The sequence below is a fragment of the Equus asinus genome, chromosome 6 (genome assembly GCF_041296235.1).
Source record: "Equus asinus isolate D_3611 breed Donkey chromosome 6, EquAss-T2T_v2, whole genome shotgun sequence".
In the NCBI taxonomy this organism is placed as follows: Eukaryota; Metazoa; Chordata; class Mammalia; order Perissodactyla; family Equidae; genus Equus; species Equus asinus.
Genome location: NC_091795.1, coordinates 95,594,737 through 95,621,207, shown reverse-complemented (window position 1 = coordinate 95,621,207; position 26,471 = coordinate 95,594,737). Strand labels below are relative to the sequence as shown.

General features: G+C 40.3%; 1 protein-coding gene and 1 long non-coding RNA gene across 4 annotated transcripts in view; one reads left to right on the top strand and one right to left on the bottom strand.

Moving 5' to 3' along the window:
- MBOAT2 (membrane bound O-acyltransferase domain containing 2) overlaps window positions 1–26,471 on the bottom strand; it is a 127,043-nt gene that overhangs the window by 44,654 nt on the left and 55,918 nt on the right. The gene's annotated exons all lie outside the window — the stretch shown is intronic.
- LOC139045567 (uncharacterized) lies at window positions 13,846–25,323 on the top strand. The gene is made up of 3 exons (XR_011504222.1): window positions 13,846–14,039; window positions 23,416–23,489; window positions 24,672–25,323. It is a non-coding gene; the product is annotated as an uncharacterized lncRNA (long non-coding RNA).

Here is a 26,471-nt window from a genome sequence, read left to right as displayed (position 1 = left end):
AAAAAAAAAAAGAAAAGAAAAGAAAAAAGCTAGATACATAGGGATCCTGACCATTCTAATTCAATCTCTGTGATCTTGTACTCCTTGCCACTGACGGGTTTATGGGTAGGCATAAAACTTAGGTCTAATCAGTGAAACACAACAGAGCTTCGGAAAGGTTTTTCTTAAAGCCTTTTAAAACTTTTAAAGACACAAAGTATGACAATTGCTGTTGTTGTATCTGTAAGCATGGCAGCCATCTTTAGCTTATAAAAGTAGCCAGCCTAAGGACAAAGTCAGCATGCTAAGATGGCAAAATAGAAAAGTTAAACAGAACAAAAAACAGAACTTTTTGATGCCTTCATTAAGACTGAGTTGTTGAATAAACCAAAATGAGCTGCCTTGCCTCAGGACTTCTTGCTTTGAGAGGTAATCTTTCTACATGGTTTACACATTACACCACTATGAGCTGGGATTTCTGCTTTTTGCAGCCTAAAGCATCCTGATACAATTATTACTCATATCAAAATTAAATCAACAACATTTGAAGAGTTCCAGAACAGAACATTTCTTTTTTTTTTTTTTTTTTTGAGGAAAAGTAGTCTTGAGCTAACATCCACTTCTAATCCTCCTCTCTTTGCTGAGGAAGACTGGCCCTAAGCTAACATCTGTGCCCATCTTCCTCTACTTTATATGTGGGATGCCTACCACAGCATGGCTTGATAAGCGGAGCATGCAAACTTAACCACTATGCCACCAGGCTGGCCCCAGAGCAGAACATGCCTCTTCATTAAAAAACAAATGTTGAAATATTGCCTCATTTCAAAACAGAAATCACATCTAAAATATCTATTCATTTAGATATCAGATACGGAGTAGAAACTGTTCAGGGAAAAACAAAGTGCTCAGGGACCGTGGGAATTAATGAACTAGAAATGCTGAGAACTGAAAAAGAATTCTCCCCAAATGAGGAAAACAGGTAAGATAACCAAAATGTTCAAAAACCCGATGGGAATAAAGATGAAAACTAACAAACGAGCATTTGATTTAATGTGCTGAAATCAAGTTAAACCGTTCACTTCTCAAGATGCTAGCGCTCAGATGGCTTTGGTTGCAGCCCAACTTCAGGAAGGGCTTGCACAGCCGAATCTTGACTTCACTTTCCAAGACTTGGCTCGTACACCTTCTGTTGTACAGTACTCTGTGTATTTTTAAAGTTGTTTCAAGAATTATATGGAAATGCAGAGACTACAGATTAGCCAACAATGTTTGAAAGAGAAGAGCAAAGTTCGAGATTTCAAGACTACCTGATTTCAAGACTGAGGAAAAGCAAACAGTCGTGGAGAATACAGACAGAAGGGGAAGGCAAAATAAGGAGAAAGTAAAGTTAGTGTTCAGATGTGCAAGCCACGTGCAAGGTTAGACACACAGACCAATGACCAGAACAGTCTAAAAACAAAGCCACACACATACGGTGAATTGCAATTCAATACAGATAAGATAGTATTTGCAATAATCAGCGCTAGGACACATGGATATACATATAGAAAAAAATTAATTTCAACCCTTATCTCATAACACACACAAAAATTAACTCAGAATGGATGACTGACCTAAGCATAAAAACTAAAACTATAAAACTTCTAGAAGAAAATGTTTACAACCTTATGGCAGGTAAAGATTCCTTAGAAAAGACACAAAAAGCTTTAAATTATAAAATAAAAAATTGACAAACTGACTTCATCAAAATTTAAAAGTTCTGTTCTTCAAAAGTCATCACTATGAAAAGGAAAACACAAGTCACCAATCAGGAGAAAACTCACAGTTCATGTACCTGACAAAGGACTTATATCCAGAATTTACAAAGAATGAATTATAAAATAATAAAATTCAAGTCAGAAGATGTGAAGAGACATGTCCCAAAAGAAGATATACAATTGGTCAATAAGCACAAGAAAAGATTCTTGACATCATGAATCATGAGAAATCTAAATTAAAATCATAATGAGATACCACTATACACCCATGAGAATGACTAAAATTGAAGACTGATAAAACCAAGTGTTGATGGGAATGTAAAGCAACTGGTACTCTCATACATTGCTAGTGAATATATAAGATGGTAGAACCACTTTGGAAAAGTTTGGCAGTTTCTTATATGATTAAACATACTTTGACCCCACGCCCCAGAAATTCCTCTCCTGTTACATAAGGGAAGAGAAAACACAGTCATGAAAAGACTTGTGCAAGAAAGTTTTAGAAGTTTTATTCATAATAGCTCAAATTTTGAAATAATCCAAATGTCCAATAATAAATAGGTGAAAGGACACACAAACTATGAAACATTCATACAATGGAAGGCTACTCAGCAGTAAAAGGAACAAACTGTTGATAAACACAATGACAGGGATGAATTCTAAAACAATTAAGCTGAGTTTAAAAAAAAGCAAGACACATAAGATTACATAGTATATAGTACCATTTATGTGAAATTCTAAAACAGGCAAAACTAACCTATAGTGACAGAAGAAGATCGTTGGTTGCACGTGACAACCAAAAGCCAGACTGATTACAAAGGGAAATGAAGGAACTTTTTAGGATGAGTGAAATGTCCTACATCTTGATTTGGGTGATAGTTACACAGGTCTATACATTTGTCCAAACTCTGTGAATTGGTGGCTTTATTTTGTTTTAGGTAAATTATACCTAAAGTTGATTAAAAAATATTTGGAAACAAATAATTGTACACAAATTTTACACAATCTCCTTTACAGAGTCCTTCTTTTCCTGGTGCTCCAGGGTTCGGTTTTCTTCTCCATTTACACTTAGTTCCAAGAAGATCTACCCTGTCCCATGATTTTAAATACCTACTGTACACTGATAGCTCCCAGATTCTAAATCTCCAGCCTACACATGTCTCCTAACCTCCAAACTCAAACAACCAAGAAGCTGCTTAACATCTCTACTTGGTTTCCCAATGAGCATCTCAAACTTAACATCTTCAAAATAGACATCCTGATCCCACCAAAACAACCCTTTCCCTTGTCTTTATCTTGGTAAACAGCACCATCTCTCACCCAGTTGCTTTGCCCAAAAGATTTTTGACATATCTTTATGACTCAGACCCCATATTCAAAATCTTCAAATCTATCTTCATATCTTACATCATACGTGACTCACATCCATATCCAACTCTATCTTCAAAATAAGCCCTGGCCTAATTCCCACTGGGACAGATCCAGGCCTGGACCACTGTAACAGCCTTCCTCCTCCAGACCTCCCTTCCTAGTCTACTAATAAACACAATACTCCAGAGTGCTCAAGGCTTCCCAACAGCCACCCACCACACCTAGAATAAAATCCATGTTTCTTCAAGAACTCTCGTTGCCCCAGGATTTAATTAAAAAAAAAAAAAAATTAAGTTCTTTCTCTGGTTCTACTGGATGAATGATACACATTTACATCAACTTTTATTTTGATTACAATCAAGGAAAAAAGAATTATTACAGACTGATAAAATCAGAACATTGCTGGAGCTTAGAGAAACTTGGCAACAAAGCGCCCGTCACAGTGCAGACGACAGATCACTGGAATTCCAGCAATCTGGGAGAAGGATAAGCTAGTTACCATCAGTGTTGTCTCAAGCTGGTCACGCTTTTCGATTGGTGCTATTTCTGCATTAATTAATTTGCTGAAACAGGGCTCCATTTCACTTTGAAGACAACTTTGTTCTTGTAGACAGTCAGCGTTCCATATCTGTGATTCAACCAATCACAGATCAAAACGCCTATGACGGCTGCACCTTACTGAACATGTGAGACTTTTTTTCTTGTCATTATTTCCTAAACAATACAATATAACAACTACTTACAGAGCATTTACATTGTATGAGGTATTATATGTAACCTAGAGATGGTTTACAGTATACGGGAGGATGTGGGTGCACGACATGCAAATACTAGGCCATTTTCTATGAGGGACTTGAGCATCCATGGATTTTGGTGTCCGTGGGGATCGTGGAACCAATCCCATGTGGATACTGAGGAACGACTGTAATTATTTCCTGTTAAGCCATCCCAAGTCTACTTGGTTCCTCTCCCTCTGTCTTCTTGGCACTGCTAAGTGGAAAGAGCAAAGCTGACAGAAGGTTAAGCCCAGGTTAAAGCTGCTAGTGGGTCATAAAAGCCCTTAAGTCAGGGGTCAAGTTTTATACACATTGGTGTCTGCAAACCTTCCCTCTACTGGCCACACAACCCTGCATGTTCTAAGGTATGGTGCAGTAATTTTGGAGAGAGACTCCACTCAGTTTACAAATCCCTCTAAGCAAATACTTCTCTAAAGCTACATCTCAAGCCCACGCCTCTCAAAATCAACTCCACAATTTCTGTCCACAATTACAAATGCCCATTTCTACAATAAAACATCTCAGATTAAACAGCCAAAACTACAATTCACCCAATCTAGCTAGACTTTCTATTTTTCACCTAAATAGCAATAAACATAAGCCAAGGACTAAAAATTAAATATTGACTGGGGGGGGACACACATTAGAGTTAACCCCAAAGATGGCACTAATGAGAAATATAATTTGAAAAGTACTCAATAAATAATTTACAGGATCTTAAAGACAGACTTTGCTAACAAGTAACCAGAAGAACTACACACTCACGACACTAACTAACCAGACAGACAATTTGTTAAAATACTAAATGCACATATGCAAAATTTTTTCACTAAAAATACAACAGTCATGTGAATACAAATATAATTATCAGGCATAATAAGAATTTGTCAACCCATGAGTGAACGAAATGAAGAAAACAAACTAAGAATGTTCTATTTCAGGGTATGTTTCAAAACAGGATCTTAAGTCTAATAAAATCAGGAAAGCCCTGGAATTATGACTGCTTACAAATTATTCATGTTTCCTAGTAAAAAACATTTATGGTTAATCCAGTTTGTCCATCTTCACTAAGTGGTTATTATCCAGAAGGCAAGCATAAGAATCCTTTTTCTATGCAATGGCATCTGCAAGTGCCCTAAGAACGCATGCTGTTACTCTAAAATCAGCACCCCAAAGTGAGCTCCTCTCTCCTTTCATCTCTATTTTTATGCAAGTCATACACGCACAGAGTGTCAGAGTCAAAGGGCACACACAGCTCAACATGACAGAGCCATGTGCAGCCCCGCGCTCCCCAGGCGGGAGCTCTGCTCTCCAGGGGCCGTCAGGCTGGTTCTCGGATTTACCCCTGGACTCAGCAGGACAGAGTGGGTCGATCCTCAGTAGCACCATCTTCTGCAAGCACTTCAGGTTTCAGCTCTCTTCTGACAGCTCCAGTCTTCCATCTTTGAGCTGACACCTCTGACATTTTACTACCATTTACGGGGAGCTTTAGAAGAAAGCACACATAAACGTGTGTGCTTAATCTGCCACAATTCCCTGGAAGTCCCAAACTTTAGGCTTAAAACTATTATCAAGACATTGTGTTTCTAAAATCTTTTTGATAATTCCCTGAATTTTATTCTAATGATTTAGTTATAAATTTAACAGAATTTTAATTAATGTGATGCTTAACATTTTTCATTCTTTTTACTTTGTATGCAAAAACACATTCTAAGATAAACTGTTCCTGCTAAAGTATTACAATTAATAGCTCAGTTTATCCTCAAATAACCAATAGGTGAGAAATCAACCTTCTAGCCAAGTGGGCTCCCTAAGAACCAAGTCTAAGGCCTCCTTCCACTGTCGCCCCGTTTATAAACATACCCTCCTAAAGGGACACAGCAGCCACTCTTCACATTTTAAGACCACGTGTCTCATCTTTTCCTAGAGTTGGTTTGTTAAAGATGTCACTTGGACTCAACACACGTGCCTTTTACAGAGAGAAGGGAAAGAACAGTAAGATAACTTCTCCATTTCAAGAACCTGCCATTAAGTCAGGGATGTTAGTCACAATGTCTGACAGCCAATTGTATCTAACAAAGCTGGGTTTTATAAGATTAGCTATCTAAATGCCAGTCACTCCTGTCTCAATATGTCCACAGTGTTCTGTCCGGAATATCTTTAACACATTTTGTTAAAACTGGTATCTTAGATGTCCATACCCTTCCCCAGACTGAGCTCCTCAAAGATCTCAGACATCTGAGCACCTGAGTGCCTAGCACTGAGCTTGGCAAAGAGAAGGCGCTCTGTAAAGTTCCACTGTGTGGGACAGGTGTGTGTGAGAGTGCATGGTACCAAGAAGATGAGTAAGTGGCAGAGCAGAAGTGGTGCGAAAAGATCACTACAGCCCAGAGAAGTTAAGTGAAGGCTCCAAACAGAGCAGCAGTGACACGGAGAAGGTGAGGCTTCCCAGTGGAGGTGAATGAGTAAAGCTAAGAGTCAGCATACCACGCGGTGGCCAGCATGACACCTATCCAGTAAAAACTGGGAAAAAACAACAGGAAATAAGCTTACTTGGTAAAATAGGGTTCGAAGTACTCTGAAGGACCATGAATTTCTTGAACGAGTATTTTGGCTATTCTCCAGTAGGCATTCAAAGGTTTTTGAGCAAAGAAGTAATATAATGAAATAGTTTTTAGGAGAATAATAGAGACTAATCCATATATATATGACAGAGGGTAAGAGAGAAAGTCTGGAAGTCAGAAGAACAATTAAACAGCATGAGCAAGTAAGTTCTTAGCTAAGGTGGAGGATGTGAAAGAAAGTGCTAAGGATTTCCAAGGGGAAAAAACTCTTTTCATAACATGCTTGTTATACAAACTAAGAAGAAAAAGTCAAGTATTTAAATTAGGGTGTCTCAAGACAACATAAAAGTTGGCTCTGGATAAAGGCTAGCACAGGTTGGAATGCTGGCTTGATCTCTTACTAGCCGCCTGACTTCAGACAGGCAGCTTAAACTAAGCCTCGGTCTTCTTCTCTTTCATGTTTACATGTTTTCCTAGATGATGTCATGTAATTCTAAGGCTTGAGAGCCCTTACCCTGAACACCAAGCTTGTCTGACTGCCAACCTGACATTGCCATATGAAGGTTTAACCGGCGTCTCAATCTTAACGTGGCCACAAAAGCACTCTTGACCAAGAAGGTGTTTCTCCCTCAGCTTTCCCCATGTCATAAATAACACAAGCCACCCAGCTGCTCAAGCCAGAAAAAGTTGATTCCTCCCTTTTCTTCATGCCCCACAACCAATCTTCAATCCAATCCTACTACTACTTCTACCTCTAAAACACATCCCACACCTCTCCACCTCTCTCTAGCTCCACTGCTGCCCTCCTCGTTTAAACCAACATCTTGTCTGACGTCCCTGCTGCCTACCACTCTTACTCTCCAACAATTCTGTCTACACAGAGCAACTGCAGTAAGAGTGTAACAAAATATGCCCCCCTAGTTAAAATTCCCTGGTGGGTTCCCATTGCACTTAAAACTACAATCTGGCCCCGCCCATCTCTTTGACTTCATCTCATACCACTGGCAATCTTGTTTACCAGGAACCAGCAAGACTAGATCTGTTTCTGGTCTCTGAATACACTGAACGCCCAACTCCAGAGAGCCTGGCACAGGCTCCTCCATCTGCCTGCAGTGCACTCTCTCTGGTTCCGTCAATAGCTGGCTCATTTGTTATCATTTAGTTCTCAACGCATCTAAAATAGCACCCATGATATTTCATTCATAGCATGTCCTATCACTCTCTGAAGTAACTTGCTTGTATATTTGTTTACCTGCCTAGCGTCTGTCTCCACCCATTTGAACGTTAACTCCAGGAAGACAGGCGCTTCGTGCGTCTTTTCCACTGCTACTCCCCCAACACCTAGAACAGATCACAGCACCAAGCAGGTGCTTGGATAGTTAACAAGCACTTGTTGACTGTAGCCCCACACTCCCCATTCTTAAATTGGGTTGCTTGTCTTGCTACTACTGAGTTGTAAAAGTTCTTTATATATTCCGGATACAAGTCCTGTACCAAATAGATGTTTTGCAAATATTTTCTCCCAGTGGTTTGTCTTTTCATTTTCTTAAAAGTGTCCTTTGAAGAGCCATCCTGAGTCTACTTGGTTCCTTTCCCTCTGTCTTCTTGGCAACTGCTAAGTGGAAAAAGCAAAGCTGACAGAGGGTTAAGCCCAGGTTAAAACTGGGCTTCTTTCATTCTGATGAAGTACAATTAATTGATTGTTTATAATGGACCATTTTTTAGGTGTCATATCTAAGAAGTTTTTGCCTAACCCAAAGATATAAGGAGTTCCTCCTATATTTTTTCCTGAAGTTTTACAGTTTTAGCTGCTACATTTAGGTCTAAGATACACATTTTCAGTTAATTTTTATGTGTGGTGTGAGGTAAGGGTCTAGGTTCATTTCTTCACATATCCGGTCGTCCCAGCACCATCTGTTGAGAAGACCATCCTTTCCCAACTGAATGGCCTTGGAACTTCTGTCAAAAATCAACTGACCATAAATAAAAGGATTTATTTCTAGACTATTTTGTTTCAATGACTTATATGTCTATCCTTACACCATCATCATAGCATCTTTATTATTGTACCAATTAGGATACTTTGAAACTGGATAGTGTAAATCCAACTCTGCTTTCTTTTTCAAAATTGTTTTGGTTATTCAAGGTCCTCTGTATTTTCACATAAACTTTACAATCAGCTTTTCAATTTCTATTTTAAAAAAGCCTCCTGGAATTTTTGTTAGGGATTGCATTGCATCTGTAGATCAATTGAGGGAGAACTGCCATCTTAACAATAAGAAGTCTTCCAACTGATGAATATGAAATACTTCTCCATTTAATCTTCTTTAATTTCTTTCAGCGATGTTTTATAGTTTTCAAGTGTACCTGTAGTTCTTTTACTAAATTTATTCTTTTTGATGCTACTGTCAATGGAACTGTTTTGCACTTTCATTTCTGGACTATTTGTAATATACAGAAATATAACTGATTTTGTATACTGATCTTGTATCCTGCAATTTTGCCAAACTCGTTTATTAGTTCTGGTAGTCTTTTTTTGTAGCCATCCCAGCATTTAATTTGGTTACTGTTCACAAGATATATCCTTTCCACTCTTTTACTTTCAAGCTATTTATGTCTCTTCATCTAAAGAGTGTCAGCATATGGTTAGATCTTTTTTTTAATCCAATCTATCTTTTGATTTACATTTAATGTAAATATAGACATGGTTAGATTTAAATCTGCCATTTTGCAATTTGTTTTAAATATGTCTCTGGTCTTTTCTGTTCCTCCTTTATTGCCTTTTTACTTAAAAAAAATTGGTAGTGTACTACTTTAATTCTTCTGTTGATTTTTTTCACTATATACTTTTTTGTTATTTTCTTAGTTATTGCTCTAAGGATTACAATATGAGTCTCATCACCATCTATTTCAAATTGATACTGACTTAATTCTGATAAAATACAGCAAGTTTGCTCCAATACAGCTCCATTTTCTCCTTCATTCTTTGTGCTATTATTATTATATGTATGGCATCTATATATGTTATAATCTTAATACAGTGTTATAATTATTGCTTTATATAGCCTTATGTCCTTGAAAGAAATTAAGAAAAGAGAATTTATATGTATACCATCTTTTATATTTACCCCCATATTAACCATTTCCAGAGCCTTCAATTCTTCCTGTGCATTCAAGTTACCACCTGTTACACTGCCTCTCAACCTGAAGGACTTCCTTCTGAATTTCTTGTACGGCAGAGGTCTTTGTTTATCTGGGAACGTCTTTATCTCATCTTCATTTCTGAAGGACAACTTTGCTGGATACAGAACTTATGGTTGAAAATTTTTTCTTTCAGCATTTAAGATATATCATTCCACTTCCTTCTGGCCTCCATTGTTTCTGATAAAAATTGTATTGTTCCTCTGTATGTAATGAGCTGTTTTTCTCGTTGCCTTCGAGATGTTCTCACTGTCTTTGCCTTTCAACAGTGTGACTATAATGCATCTTAGTGAAGATCTGTTTGTTTATCCTTCTTGGGATCTGCTGAGCTTCTTGGATCTTTAGTTTAATGTTTTTCATCATATTTGGGATACTGTTAGCCATTATTTCTTCAAATCCTTTTTCTGTCCCTCTCTCTCTCTACTCTCCTTTTGGAACACTCATTACTCATATGTTGGTATACTTGATGATGTCCCATAGGTCCAAGGCTGTTCTGTTTATCTTTCCTCAGTATTCTTTATATCTGTTCTATAGACTCACTAATATCTATTGCTCCATTTTTAGGTTTACTAATATTTTCTTTGGCCATCACAAATGACTAGGTAGCACATCTAGTAAATTTTTCATTTTGGTTATTTACTTTTCAACTCTAGGACTTTCATTTGGTTCTTTTTATTAGTTTCTACTTCTTCACTGATATTCCCTATTTGTTGAGTCATGGTCATCATATCTTCTTTTAATTCTTTGAACATATTTCTAATAGCTTATTTGAACTCTGGTGAACTCAATATCTGGGTCCACTTAGAGACAGTTTCAATTGACTGCTTTTTTCCCATTTCTGCTGATTTTTTTTTTTAAATTGCACGTTAAGTAATACAGTAACTCAATTTTGATTGTCTCTTTCTTGCTGAGCATTGTTGTGCTGGGTTTTTTTTTGTTTTTTAGCAAGGACTTAATCTGCTGAACCTCTCTCACTCGTGATATGTAGCAGCTGATGTGTCTGCTCAGTTTTTCAAGTTCTTGGCTTTATTTTTCAACCTTGCTCTTGTGGTCACCCCTGTATCTACATATCTCAGTGGCCAGCCAATGATTAGTCAGAGTTTGTGCTCACACACCTTCAGCCAATGAGGCTTCTGCCCTCTGTCGATCCATCTCTGTGTGGACTGGAGAGTTCATTCAACAGTCCAGCAGTATTCACGTATGCCCTAGTCTTCACTCTCCCCCAGGCCCTCTCAGGCCTCTCCTGTGCACAGATGCAGCCTCTAGTCAGCCAGGGTCATGTGGAGATCTTCCCAAGTCCCTTTATGGCTCTCTCATTTCCAGGATTGCTCTTTCAACATATGGCCTACATACTCAGGATAGAAGAGTGGGAGGCATTCTCTGTTAGCCACTGCACAGGTTGCCCTCCACTCCAAATCAAGTCAGTTGCCATCGGTATCAAAGCTTCCGTTTCATGGCCAGCCCGTACTAGTAGAATTACTTTGCCAAGGAATGAGGAAAAGAGATAACCTCAGGCAAGAACACCACAGAGTCCCACTGTTCTTACTCAAAGGTCAGCAGTTTTTAAATGAATAAATGGTTCTGAAATTGTGTTTGCTTTTGGTCAATTTCCAGCACCCTAAAATGGTTTTGACAAGTTCATCCAGTTTTATAGCTGTTTTGGAGGAAGAAAATCTGTCGGCCTCCTTGCTCCTCAATGGCTGGAGGGTCTGTCAATTAAAATAGGTTTTTGCAGGCTAGCATGGAAACATTGTATCTGTGGGAGGCAAAGTCCTAATACAGGTCCAGAAAATCAGAAGCTTGCCCATATCTAGCGAAGTATTGGTGGCAAGAAGAGATTGCCAGACCTCACCAGGGAGAATGAACTGAGCTCTGTCAATGAGAAACCATCTCTATATCTGCTACTTATAACAGAAGAATTCAAAAGCACTTTAAAAAACCACCTGCTTTACCAGCAAAAGGCAGTCATGCCATCTCCATTTAAGACTCAGGGGTCCCTCCTTTTGTTCCCAGTCTCTTTAGAATGCTGTTGTCCTCTGGAGGGTAGGTAACCACCTCTCCAGGATCTCCACTTGAGACTTCTCCCTGAATACAGAGACACCAGATTCTGGTATCTGATGACCAAAACACACTCTTAATTCCTCCCTGGAGACCTGCGGGTAATCTTACATTCCTCAAGAAAACTCTGCTGTTCCCGGGAAGCCAGGGTTTGCTGGGTTATTTACCCTGCCTTCCTGACCAGGTGTTTTCTCAGCTGCAACAAAGAGATCTCAATGAGCTACAAATACAATAAAAGTGTGAGGGATTTTGTTTGTTCTTTTACAGCCTTATTCATGGAAAAAAAGGAAAGGAGCGTAGCCGTATTCACCAGACCAGACACAAATAGTGACATTGATACATGAAGTCACTCGATTCTTTCCTGTTCTCGCTTTGCTTACAGATGACAGAAATGAACCCAACCACCCAGCTACTGTTCAGCTTTTTTACAAAATCCAACTTTTGCTCCCACACCTGGCCCAGGAACATAATGAAGTCACTGAATTGTTCTTTCCAAAGTTGACTCAAATATACAAATAAAATTGGGTTCTGGCTGTTGGTAGTAAGCAAGATTATTTTATCTTTCAAAATACAAAGACTACTATAGTTTACATCAAAACTTAACACCTTTGGATTCTAGTTCAAAATGTCACCTGGTTAACAGTCCCCAAGTCAGCCTCTCCTATAAGTCAATAAATACGCAGAAACAAAAATTTACATCTTTTAATACATCAAAAGGTACAACAGGCAGACAATGTAATGACAGAATCTTGGAGCAGCTGAGAAAGACAATTATCCACAAAAAAACAAATCCAGATTCCAGCCTATTCTAGTTGCTACTAAATCCAGGACTCTGAAAACAAATGTTTGGAGAAGGCATCATAACACCTAATTCAGAGACCACTGGCCTCCACCAAACAGAAGATTAGGATATTGTCACTCTCTGTCCCTCAGGGGCTGCATTTCAATAAAGGGTCCTGGTTAATAAAGGCATCAAAGATCACTCATCTTTCTTCTATTATACTTTAGGGTGAAAAACATTTAGGTGGAAAGTAGAAAAAGAAAAGACATGATTCAATTAATTTGGTAAAGCTCTTAAAAGCAGGGCAGCAAGAAAGATTATGTGAATTACAGTTTTCCATAATCCATATTTTGGCTCATAATACAAAAGATCCAAGATGTGGGAATAGGAAGAAGACACCACCACACTGAGGAATAGCTGAGCTGGTCGGGGCCTCTTAGATATTGGGACCTGGAAGAGAGGTATGCACTTCAGTCGGCCTGCCCTCTGGCTGTAGTTTGAGAAAATGGTCAGCTCCTGAGCAGAGTTCATTTAGCTGTGCTCAAACACACGTTCTCATCATTTAATACTGTCTGGCAAGGTTCTAAGGGTACAAAATGGAACGAGGCGCAGCCCATCCTCTCAGGTTTCAAGTCCAGTATCGGAGGCAAACAGGTACCGGCTAACACGTGCATGGTGCTCACCCAGCACCATCCCAGGGGCTCGGCACACGTACCGGCTAACACATGCATGGCATTCACCCAGCACCATCCCAGGGGCTCAGCATACTGTTCCCACTGAATCTGCCAATCACATATTTTTACATGCAGCATCTTTGAAATCAAGAATCCTCTCACAACTGATGGCATGAAACCCCTTTTAGTGGTACATAATGGTACATCCTATAATCAATGACATACTTAATGAAATACAGCACGTTATCTTATTTAATCTTCACTACAACCCTATGAGATAGGTATTACCATTGCTCCTAATTTACAAATGAGGAGATTGAGGATAGGGAGGCTGCCTAGCTCAGAGGCTGTGACGAAGCCACTCAGCAGGAGAGCGGGAGGAGCGGGCAGCGTGGCTCAGGATCTCACCCGCAGCGTTGCCCGGCCAGTGAACACATTTGTACAGCACAGATGTGAAGTACAGAAGATGTACAAGGTGAAGGCGGCTAATCCTACCAGGAAAGGGGACAAGGGAGAGGGCCTCAGCGCAGAGGCTGCACATAAACACGGCTCTGAAAGACCAGCAGGAATTCATGCTGGGGGCGGGGGGGCTCCCTGCAAATACAAAGGAACCAAGTGTCCAACAGTAGCGTGTGTGTGCAGAACTACAAACGGTTCATTATAGCTGGGCCTGTCTGAGCTGAGGAGCAAGAGCTGTAGCTGAAAGTGGAAAGGAAGGCATGGCAAAGGCACAAAGCTGCCAGGCTGCCAAGCTGCAGGGAGCCAATGCAGTGCCTGAAGCAGAAGAGAACCATGGTCGGAGACATTTAACAAGATCGTGTGTGCAACAGAGCACAGGACAGACCTGAGGGAAGGGCGACCAGCTGGCAGACTAACGTGTGAGTCCAGATACAAGACAGTGACCTAATGAAACAGGGCTGGAGCTGCGGGGCAGCAGTGAACTTGAGGCATCAGGAAAAAATAACAACTGCTAATGAGGGCTTCCTACATGCCAGGTGCTATTAAATGCTTTACAAATGTCTAATCCTCAAAACAGCCCAGGAGGAAACTGAAGCACAGATAGTTCTCAGTGATGGCCAGGGGTGGAGAGGAGAGGGAAGGAGGGAGGACCTATCCCAATATCTGGCTTGGCTGCTTGGATGGAGAATGCCAGGAGAGAGCATAAGCAAGGAAGAAGAGATGTGAGGCCCACGCTGCGCTGGTTCTGGACATATGTGCTGGGTGTGGAAATGGACAGGAGAAGAGGGGGGGCAGCAAGCGTCCCTGCCCAGGAGGGACCACTGCAGACGCTCAGCTCACATCTCTTCCTTCCAGGGGTCATCTTCCCTCCTCTATTTTCTTCCTTTCTGTTACTTCTAAATGCCTTACTCTGAATCTTTAAGGACTGATTATCTCCCAAGAATTATCTTTATCTTCATTTTAGAACTTTTAATTATGAACTTATATTGCCTGCTAAGTGTGAGAGGACAGAGACAAGGTGAATGGATTTAAAGGTGGCTAAGATTTAGACTAATCTTTGAAAAGAATGGGAAAGGGAACTGAAAAATGTCAATTAAAATAATTTTCAAGAGAACTAACGACTTAAGCGAAGTTAAAAGTCATGACTCTGTAGTGCCCGCATCATGTGGGTCTCTCTCCGACACTTGGCTGCCCAAGTACAACAGAGATCTGAGTCCATCCGAGATCGGACATCTGCCTGGTGGTGTGCGGAAGGAGAGAGAGGAAAGGCTGCTGAGAATCTGGTAAGAATGGCAGAGACGACATACAAGAGGAAAGTGAGGTAAGCAAGACACTAACCAGGAGCACCAGGAATGGTGAAAGTGGAAACAGCATCACCTCTAGCACTGTTCTGAAGCTCTCAACTCCTGTCTATTTGTCATTCCACTGCACTACCAGGCAGATGGCCAACCACGGATGGATCTAGTGGGAGCAAGGGAGAAAGAAAGTTTTGATCTAAAAGGCTGTGGGCTCGGAGAGGCACTCTTTTACACTTTTGCAAATCTCTTTAATGTATGACTTAGCAGACAGCTGAAGTCTCAAATGTTTCTACTGCAATATCACACACCACGTGGGGCTCGGAAAGCCCATTGTACACCCGTGAAAGAATGAAAATGAAAAAGGCAAATCATATCTACGTGTTATCATGAAAATAACTTTAACCTCACCATCTCCTAGAAGGGTCTCAGGGACTCCCAGGGGTCTCTGAACCATACTTGGCAAACTATTGATCTAGAGGATGGTAGACAACAAAGAACAGAGTGCCAGATAAGGCCCAAGACCAGAAAAGAAGTGGGGAGGCAGGAGAACTTGCACCTGACACGTTAGCAGACACAAAAATGAAATGAGAGATCGAATCCGGTTGGCACTTTTTTTGTTTTTGTCTGTCTGGTGGGGGTGGATATATCAGAATCACGATCCCATTCCCCTGAATTCTGACATAACCTTTTACCCCAAAGAGGTAAGAATTACTGCAACAGAAAATACTATTACTAATAAAAGTGTGTTCTGTAGGTGTATTGGGGGTAAGAAAAACGGTTTAGAATCACTGATTCACTTACGACTCTTACATTTTAACAAGAGGCATCAAATGAAGCCCAGATAAACTAAGACACCAACCCAAGAATTGAATTAAGAGTTTAGCTTCCCAATTTAGTCTTCAAACTAAGACTTATCTATATTACTTTCGCACACACCAATTAACACGAAGGAAAACAACTCCAAAATAAAATAGATGCGACACTGAACACTTCCCACAGAAAATCCCCATCTTGCTATGGTTGGGGAGGAGCTGAGTTCAGCGGCTGGGGGCCTGGGGCTGTGGCACTGACGAGATCTGGTTTCAAACTCTGAGCCTGCTGAGGACCAGCCGTATAAGCTCGGGGGAGGGTATCTAGCTCCCTGAGTCTCCCTTTTCTCAGCTGTAACGCTGAGATAACAGTATTACAGCACAGGGTGACTTAAGGATCAAAGGGGAACGCACTTCAGCATTTACTGTGGGTCTCACCAGAATCTGTGTTAAGTAAATGTCAGCTATTAATGGTAATTTAGCTACTGGCAGCAATTCATTAATAATTAAGGTTGTCTGTTGTGCTTTAGGCATTTCATCTTATCCATTCCTTAACTTTTATCCTCCTCTCTTGCTGGGTTTTGTTTTCAATTCTTTAAGTCTAGCGCTCTCATGCCTAAGGAGAAAAAGCTCCGCATACTAGTCTAAATAATAGCTCCCTAATCCCTTGAGTTTTAAAAGGAAACTACGTTCCAACAATATATGAGCTCTATACAAGATTTCTGAAAAATATGAAAGGTAAATAGTGCCCATCCCATCCCAATACTGTCTTTTATCTTCTTCCTCAGGCAACTCATGCTAAGGCACAAACTCTGTAATACTCCAAGGTTAATTTCTAGGCCAGGAAAAGCAGCCCCATCTCTTTTCTGGGCTTCACCAAGTTTAAGCAAAAGCTCCATTTTCACTATGAGAAATGGACGCGCAGGCTCACCTGCTGTAATAATGTCCTTTCACCACAAGGCCTGGCAGTTTTTCAGGGCATCAGATACCTCTTCTATTACCCTTTGTCCGCCTTTCCATAACTGCTCTAAATAAGGACTGTTTAATAAGCTAGGAACAAGTAGGAGGAGGTCAATATCTTTTCCCTACACAAATTAATTTATCCAGAAGTATTTTAAAATTCTATTTTTAGTCAATTGACATTAAAATATTATTTTAAAGACTATATTATTATGTATTTTAATAAGGATCAGCCTCAAGCACAGCATTTATAAAAGTCTGAACAATTTTAAATAAAGGGAGAGATTTTAGAGATTAAAATCACAATTATTCAGATATTTATTTAAAGGTTAAAACCTTTTTAAAAGACTCAACAGTTCATTCTAATGAAGACTAGAATAAAACCAGTCACAATGCAATCTCTCCATGGTGCTTGTTATTCTTTCAAAAAATAAACGAGGACGCTTACACTATCTGGTAAGCAAGGGAAAACCTCTCTCTGTTTCTTCAACTTAAAAGAAAATCTTTACAAGAATCTTGGCAAATAAGCAATTTAACAACATACGTGAATTTCAGGCTTCCCGGGCTGACAGTTACTGGTTTTACGACCTCGTTCAAGTGACTTCCCCTTTTGGAACCTCAGTTTCCCCATTTGTAGAGTAGTTAATACACCTCCTACACAGGACGGTTGGGAAAGTTAAATGTGATATTTGTAAAAAGCACTCAACTAAGTGACTGGCACCCAGAAGCGCCAGCATTCAAATCCCAAGTCGAAGGCCCACACTCGCTCCGTTAGTCACAGTGGCTCTAACACCGTGAAGACAAGCCTCGCACGTGTCCAATCTAGATATTTACCACAGTAACACACCACGGGGAGAGTCACCACTTAGCAAGCCTGACTTTTCCAAAACCATTTCCTCATTTCTTACCTTAAAGTCAAAACAATAGTCCAGTCTCACAAGCTTTTTTCTCACAAAACTTCAACATGGACTACATATTTTACGTAAATACCATAGTGTTATGACACTAACAATGATTTCGTTCATCATTCTAATAAATGTTATTAGTGTTAATAAATGTTATAAATGGTATGTAGGTTCTTAATTTTTCTTTCAATATTCTAGCAAGGATTAGGATCTTGTTGTAAAAGTAAGATTAACTTCCAGAAGCATTCAAAACTAAAATATGAGTCCTTATACTTTGCCAGTGAAAAGTATTCTTATTTTTTTAATTACTACAACTGTCTGGTAATTTTTTAGTAAGATATGAATTGTTACTTTCAAAATAAGAAAGATATATTATCTAATTGGATAATATCTTAAAAATTCCCTTTTGTTTTTTATTAATTTGGAGAGTTAGCTATCAAACTGACATTTTAGACAGCCCTCAACTGGCAGAACTCCGTTATATGGGTAATCTACAAACTTCTTTTTACTCTAACACATTCAGATTTAACAGCAACACCCAAAGTAATGCCTTTATTTACCAAGGGACTTGTGTTAGTCTTATTAGCATCCCTTAATTATGTAATCCCCCTACTTCATATAGAAACCTTAATCCAAGGGGGAAAGAAAACTTACCTTACTTGTTCAAGGATGACTGAAATCTCCTGAAGAGTTTACAAGTGGAAATAAAATTTAGAATTCAAATACCTCCAAAAGAGATATTATATTGCTTAACACTATAACGGAATCTGAATGACACCCTTTCCTGAATGCAGCATTTGATGGAATGACGCTGTGTACTAAAGATTTTTCAGAAACCCAACAGGTCCTGGACATTCTATTAACCTACCACCAAGTCACAGGTTTTTCTTCCTACGGAAATTGAGAATATTTAGAACCCTTAGATCCTAAGCACAATATGCCAAAAGGCCACTGCGTCCTTGTGAATAGAGACACCTGCATCTTTGCTCTACGGAAGAGTAACACGCACACACAATACCTCGCCTTTGTTCAGGACCTGCGGGCTCCTATCACCTCTCCTCGATCAATTCAGGGTATTTCCATTTAATGACACATTCTCATAATCATAATATTTAAAGCTGAGAATTAATATAGCACAGAGGTAAAAAGTTTGGGCTCTGGCTGCAATGAGAACACCTCGTTCCAATTCCAGATCTATCACCGACCAACCTCTGTTTCTCTGTGAAATAGGTCTACCACGCCTACCTCTCTGAGGGCTGTTGCTAGGATTAAGTGCACTTTGCACAATGACTAGTACACAATAATTACTGAAAACATTAACTATTATGAGGATAAGATAACATTAAAAAATCAACTTTACAATTATTTATGGTTTTCCACTTGAAACCCAACTCGTAGCTCAGGACAGCACAGCAATCCCAAAGATTTATTCCAAACCACTTTATTCCTTTATTCCAAACCACTGCGAGGCTTTCGAACATGGTCCACAGAGAGCATAAAAGAAAAATCTAAGAGTCCAGTCTCCTTCCCGCCACATTTCATTCTCTCTCATGGGATCACTGGATTGTCCTCAGTGAGGTTAGTATTTTCCCTACAGAGTTCCCGCTGAGCCACTAACCACTGATAATTAACTTCATGGAGACAAATGAGGCTTCTGCCTGCTGGATGGCATTTCCAAGATTACCATTCCTTCCTAACGACATTTTTATCTAGGAATCCATACTGCAGGAGTCTTGTCAGTACTGGCAGATAATAGGTGAAACTGGATCCCTGTCCTAGCTGCCCTTCAGGGTCATGGCGGACCGAGATAAAGGCCACATCAACGAGAACTGCCTCTTCCTTCCCTAATCTCACCCCAATCCCCAGGGCCACTGCTCTATGGTGAGCCTAATGGGAAGAAAAGCAAGTCGGAAGGGAGGCAGGGAACACAAACAGGCTGCAAGTCTACCTATCAGGCATGCCATTCAAGGCCAACAGCATAAACGAATATAATCTGTTCAGAAACACCCAACCAAAAGCAGATGAAAAAGAAGATTCCAAAGTAAGAGTCTACAAATACTCATTCAACAAAACAGAATAGAAAATGTAACCTCACTGAGCTTCTGTCATCTATATGCTCAACAATGGGATTAAAAAACAAGTAAGATATCCCCGCTGAGAGTTCATATTCTGGGGAGAAGAAAAACTGAATTCCAGTGCCCCGTGGTAATTAAGATAGCATCAATACTTACAACAAGCTCTGACACGACATCAGGAGGTAAAAAGCACAAGAAAATATTTTGTAACTAACAGTGACCTCTGATGACCTCTGAAAGCATTTCATCCAGAATTTGAACAACTTTTCTTGGTAGCAAAACCCCCTACGCAGACGTGAGCTTACCTAGATGCCCACAGGATGAAGCAGGTGGGTACATGCTCCTCAGCTGAGTCACTGCTTTAGTGTAATTTAGACCCAGAAAGGAGCAATGACTCGGCCAAGGTCCCAAAGCTAATGAAAACCTAGCAGGGCCTGAATTCAAACCCATATATACCTGACTCCAAACCAGTGCTCATCCCCTCAATCACCAAGGCCACCCAACGGACGCCAGTGTTTGAATTCCATCCTTTCTCATGTCCTCGCCTGCCGTTCAATTTTATCATCATTAAAGGAGGCATTCAAGGAAAACATTTTTTACTATTTCCCAATTTAAAAAATATACTTTAGCATAATTCTTCTTAACACCAAATATCTATACTCTGTTTCCAACTGTTTTTCCCTACTCAACATATAGTAAGTGGCTGATATGTATGCAGTCTGGGTTTCCTGCCTTCTAAGCTAGTGGCTCCCTCCTTTCTGCTTCCTCACCCTTAGGACATGTCTCTTCTGTAACAGTGATCACAGTGTGACAGGGAGACTTTGATAGTAAGCGTCTTACAGAGACAGAGCATGTCTTTTTATCCATCTCTGGGTCCCAGCATCACCATAAGAAATATCTGTTGCATGGCTGACTGTCTTAATGTCCCAACCGAAGAGCACATTTCAGAGGATAAGGACCACATCGCCACTATCTTTGAGTTTCTGGAAACACTGTGGCACACCATAAACGTTTCTTCAAATTGGTGGATAGCTGGGCCATGTGAGGGTAGGTTTAAAATCACTTTCCTACAGTTCTTACAATATAATCCCACACATAGCTTGGCAACTCATTAGATATGTGCAATTTTACTGTATAAATCTACATCTTTTACATTTTTTCTTTAGGTCATTTGTTTTGTTGAAAATTACTTGCCAAGTTATAAAGAAAATACTTCAAGTTATCTTCTCAAGGTTAACAGGCTTTTCTACCCTTCCCATGTTAACCATCCCACATTTCTGCTGTTTATATTTAAATAATGGCAGTTCCCTTGTGCTGTGTTCCAAAAGTCTGAGACTTTTTGGAAATCAAAACAAGTTTTCCCATAGAAAAGTTAAAAAACAAAAAACTACCACGAAGGGCACTTAGGTTCCCACGCCCATTCACAAAAGCTTATTTCGCATGCCAGAATACCACAGAATGCAGCCACCCTGGCGACCTTCTGCAGGGAACAGGCCTTCCTAACTCCAGTTGGGTATGTCTCAAACACATTTCTTCTCCCTCTCCCTTCGATAACCTAAGGGGGAGAGGTTCTCTCTATGCCTCCATTCCCCTTTCCCACCCCTTCTGTCCCCCACATTCCACTCTCCCTGGGAACAGAGATCAAAGCAAAGCCCAGCTAGATGGCCAGGTCTGAGAGTTAGGGCTGGGACTTTGCTCCAGGTAGAGCGGGAGACAAGGGCTACTACATTGGCTGCTCACAAAACTATGTGCTGATCTGAGACAGAGCCCAGGGTTCTAAAGGAGGCGGAGCCTGTGGCCGGAAGCAAGAGCTCCAGGGGACCACTTGGAAAGGGCTGCTGTCAAGCAGAAGCCATGTTATCATTCATTGATTCATTCAACAGACACTTACTGAGACCATACAATCTCCTAGGGACCATACTACACTCAGAAAACAGAAACAGGCATGATGTGTCACAGAATTTGCAGTCTATGAGGGCAAAATTCATTACTTAAATAACTCTCTAATACATTCATAATTAAGAATTGAGGGGGCTGGCCCTTTGGTATGGTGGTTAAGTTCAGCACACTCCACTTCAACGGCCGAGGTTTGTGGGTTCAGATCTCAGGTGCAGACCTACACCACTCATCAGCCATGCTATGGCGGTCATCCATGTATAAAGTGGGGGAAGAATGACACAGATGTTAGCTCAGGGCTAATCCTCCTCAAGCAAAAAAAGAGGAAGATTGACAAGAAATGTTAGCTCAGGGTGGATCTTCCTCAAAAAAAAGAAAAAAGAAAAAAGTGTTTTAAAAAAACTGAGATTCTCAGAAGAAAAGAGGGTGTGTATCAATCTGTCCTAGATTAAGGAGTCTAGGCACTATTCTCCAAGGATATAATGTTAAAGTGAAATCTGGAAAATCAGTAGGAGAGAGACGACAGGAGAAGGAAGGAAAATATTCCAGACAGAGGGAACAGAGTGGACAAAGCTGAGGAAGAAAGATATAATATCTTACAAGAGAAGAAAACATTCACGGAGAACATGGCAAAAGGGTTGGCTGGGGATGAAGAAAAACAAGCTATCTCCTAAACCCACTCTTTCAACAAATATTTACTGAGAACCTGCCACATGCCAGACACTTTGCCAGGCCCTTGGGACAGATCAGCATTTAAGACAGACAGGGTCCACGTTCCAACGACACTTGTATTCTAGAGGTAGAGACAGACCAAGAAATAAACAAGATAATTTCAAATAGTGATAGGTGCACCATGACTGCAGCCACTGATCTGAACTTCACGGGAGGGAATTCCATGCACACAGATGACACCTACCACCGCAGTCTTATTTAAATGTTGCTGGTTGTGGCACACATCAAGATACACAACGGGATTGTTCCCACACATTTTTCTATAAGCAAGGCACGTGCGTGTCTGTTTTTAAATAGCATATGTTAGAGAAATACTAGATTTAAAAAAGTAAGAATTTAACCCTGCCTACATTCTCAGTACGTGAAACACATTTGATTTATTTGTTTCTCATTTGACAGGACAAGGCAACCATTACACAAATAATACATTCCAAACAAAGGAGATAAAAGGCCTCGCACAATGTTCCTGTGGATGTAATGATACCCCTCTCCCGGCACGTGCCCACGTCCACATGTGCAATCACAGCCTGTCATCAGGCTACATGTGAAGCCAGTAGTAATCCCACATCATGCTCTTTCATGCCGAAATAACTTTGCCTGTGCTTTCATCCTGCCAAGAACGTCCTTGCATACTACCTCTTCAGCTGCAAAGCGCTTGTATCAAATCCATGCATTACGTCCTCCAGGAAGGCCTACCCTGTGTTTGTTGCTCGTGGCTCCTTCACACTTGGACACAGTCCACTTGCCCCTCCCATCCACACCTTCTGCATGAGGAACTCGCTCCACAGCTAAACCCCACTGGAGCCAATGTCCTAGCTAAGCGGTCCTCAAGAAAATCCCGCTGCCCATGGCTCCCCACTCTGGAGTCAGGTGTCCTGTAGGCTAACAACCCAGCATCGAGGCCAAAAGAAACTGACAGGACAGAGTGAGATGGAACTCTTCATACTCCAGGGGAAGATGTCTGGGACAGATGGCTGGAAAGGGAGGGTTTCCAGGGCAGGGAGACCGGGCTGTGGCAAACTTCAGGACTTATTTTCAGCAAGCAAGCCTGTGGGTCTCTGGGCTGCAGCTACAAAGAAAGAGTCAGGCCAAAAATGGTCCCCTTCGCTCTTCTGCACAGGTCCCAGGAAATAGGCTGCTGGCAGCTGCTTTCCAGAGCTCATGATCCCTGGGGAAACAGGGAGGTCATCCAAGGTAGGAAAAGACAAATTGTCAACCATTTCCCCCAAGTAATCTTAGAAAACACACACACAGAGGATAAACTCTGGAGACAGCTCTAAAACATACCATGACATCAAAACCAAGAGAAAGCAGCTCACTTATACTTTCTCATCCTACCTCTCAGAAAAGATTCTCCCCTGTCTGCTGATAGCTGTAATTTCTTTAACAGGAAGAGTTTCCATTTCACAAATAGAGATAAAGGGCAAATTGCCTGTGACACATAGTGTGAAGAATTTCAGTCAATGAAATTAATTACTTACAACAACATGCTTCTCACGGAAGAATAAACAATAGGCCTCAGAGTGGAACTGACGTGGCTTCAAATCCACCCTTTTCGAGCCATGTGACCTCAAACAGTTACAGAATAACTCAGCGTCCCCATTTGTTTGCCTATAAAATGAGGGTGCGACGCCCAGCTCAAGCAGAAAGCTCTCAACACTCAGCCTGGCACAGTCAGCACCCTCTCCCCTTCCACTTGTTTTGGTGGGGGTCAAAAAAATAAATAAATAAGGTCTTGGGTATCCAAACAGAAAGAATGGGTGAACTAAGGCATGAGAGAGGGAGAAAATGGAGACAATCGATACTGAAATTGTAAAACTTCTCCATTTCACTTAGGGCCCTGTATGGATTTAAGGAAAAAACAGGTCCTCATAACTACCTCACATTCTGTGGCTCCAGCAGGTCCAACAGCGGCTTGTCAGGAGTTCCCATCAGAATGTAGATGGCTTCTGGTGCGTCTCCTACAGCATCCAAACCAAAGTGTCCCCTAATCACCTACTATTTAAATACCTCCAATCACAAATGCAGTAGCTCACAAATCACACCACTGAACAGTCTCACTATAACTGAGATTGTCCTTCCTTGTGCCAAAAACGTGCCTCTTCATAATTCAACTAGAAGTACCAATTCCATCTTAGCACTCCAGAGAAGAGCATACATATTCCCTTTCGATATTTAAAGATAACTTCATGTCTCCCCTTCAACATCTAGATTTCCTTTCTTTGAGGGCACCCTAGGTTTTCAATGTTCCTTTTTTTTTTTTTTGGTGAGGAAGATTGGTCCTGAGCTACTATCTGTTGCCAATCTTCCTCTTTTTCCTTAAGGAAGACTATCGCCAAACTAACACCTGTGTTGATATGCCTCTATTTTATGTAGGATGTGTCCACAGCATGGCTTGACGAGCAGTGCTAGGTCTGTCCCCGGGATCCGAACCTGCAAACCCCAGGCCACTGAAGCGGAGCACGTGAACTTAACCACTAGAGCACTGGACTGGCCCCTTCAATGTTCCTTTTGACCCTTCATTCTTATAACTAAACTCAGAAAAGTGTGGATGCATACAAACATCCACAAATTTTCCTAAGCGAGAAAATATACAAAATCCTTAAACCAACCTTCAAAAAGTGTGCTATTTTATTACTGATCTTCCTTCTTGCGCTTCCTTTATAATGTTTTCTTTTTAACAGCTCTATTGAAGTAAAATTTACATGCCATAAAACTCATCTAATTTAAATGTACAATTCAGCAAGTTTTAGTGAATTTATACGGTTTTGCAACCAAAAGCCTGCTGGAATTGTGACAGGAATTGCATTGAATCTATTTATCGATTGTGGGAGAACTGCCATATCAGTAATTTTGAGTCTTCCCATCCATCAATGTGGGATCTCTCTCCATTCAGTTAGGTCTTCTTTAATTTCTCCCAGCAATTCCTTTTACTTTCAGTGTAGTGGTCTTGCACATTTTCTAATAAATTTATTCCTAAACATATTATTATTTTTGATGCAACTGTGAATAAATTTTTTTAAATTTCACTTTTGGACTGTTCATTTCTAATATACAAAAATAAAACTGATTTTTATATATTGCTCTTATATCCTATAATTTCACTATTCCCGTTATAATTTTTTGAATAAAACGTTTTTCATTACCATATTAAGTGGTAAACATCAGGTCTTGCATTATTTCACTTCCCTTTCACACAAAGCCAACACCGAGACGGCCAACACTTAAATCAGCTTTTTAGAAACCATCTGCTTCAGAACAATAATCCTTAGTAAATCATTAATAAACAAAGTTCATACATTCCGCTACTTGCACCACAGCAAGTCTAAAACTATCACTTAGCAAACTTAAATTTATTTCATATTTCTGAAACCAGCAAGAAGAGCATCTGCCTTCCTCTCTTTTACAAACCCCGGGGCAGGAGTCTGCTTAGTATACGGGTTGGCCAAACACAGTCCACCACCTGTTTCTGTAAATAAAGACTGACGGAAGCACAGACATGCTCACTGGTTCATGCTGTCCACGGCTACTGGTGCATTACAGCAAGAGAGCCGAGTGGCTGTGACAGAGGCTGTGTGCCCTGCAAAGTCTAACATATTTGCTACCTGGTCCCTCACAGACAGTTCCCCAAACCCTGCTCTCAGAAACGGTGGGCAAACATGGTAAAAGTTAACTTCTCCCTATATTAGTTAAGGAGAATATCCTAATATATAGGACATTCTATCCCTAAACACTCTTTTCTTTTTGTCTCTATCACTTAAGGTTTTCAATTTTTTCCCTCAAAAATTTCAAAGCATATATGAAAATACAGACTAGAAAAGGCACTGAATTCTAAAACAGATTAAGTTTTAAAGGTAAATCATCTAGATATGGATCAGAATAATACAGCATACATGAGTGTTAAATGAAGGGAGCTACGAAAAAAAGCTTATTGTAAAATATCTTAATTTACACAAGGATTTGTTAAAGACAGTGCAACAACTACCCTACGAATAGCTTATCAAGGACGTAAAGCAGAGATTCAGGAATTTTTACACTGTAAAGTACTCAAGGAAGTCAAAAGCCTTCATTTTAAAGATTTAAACCCTGGCTGTTCAAAGAAATACGTTAGACATACCATGTAAAACAAGAGTGGAAGAAATAAACAGAACTGTATTAAGACATAAACAGCACCTC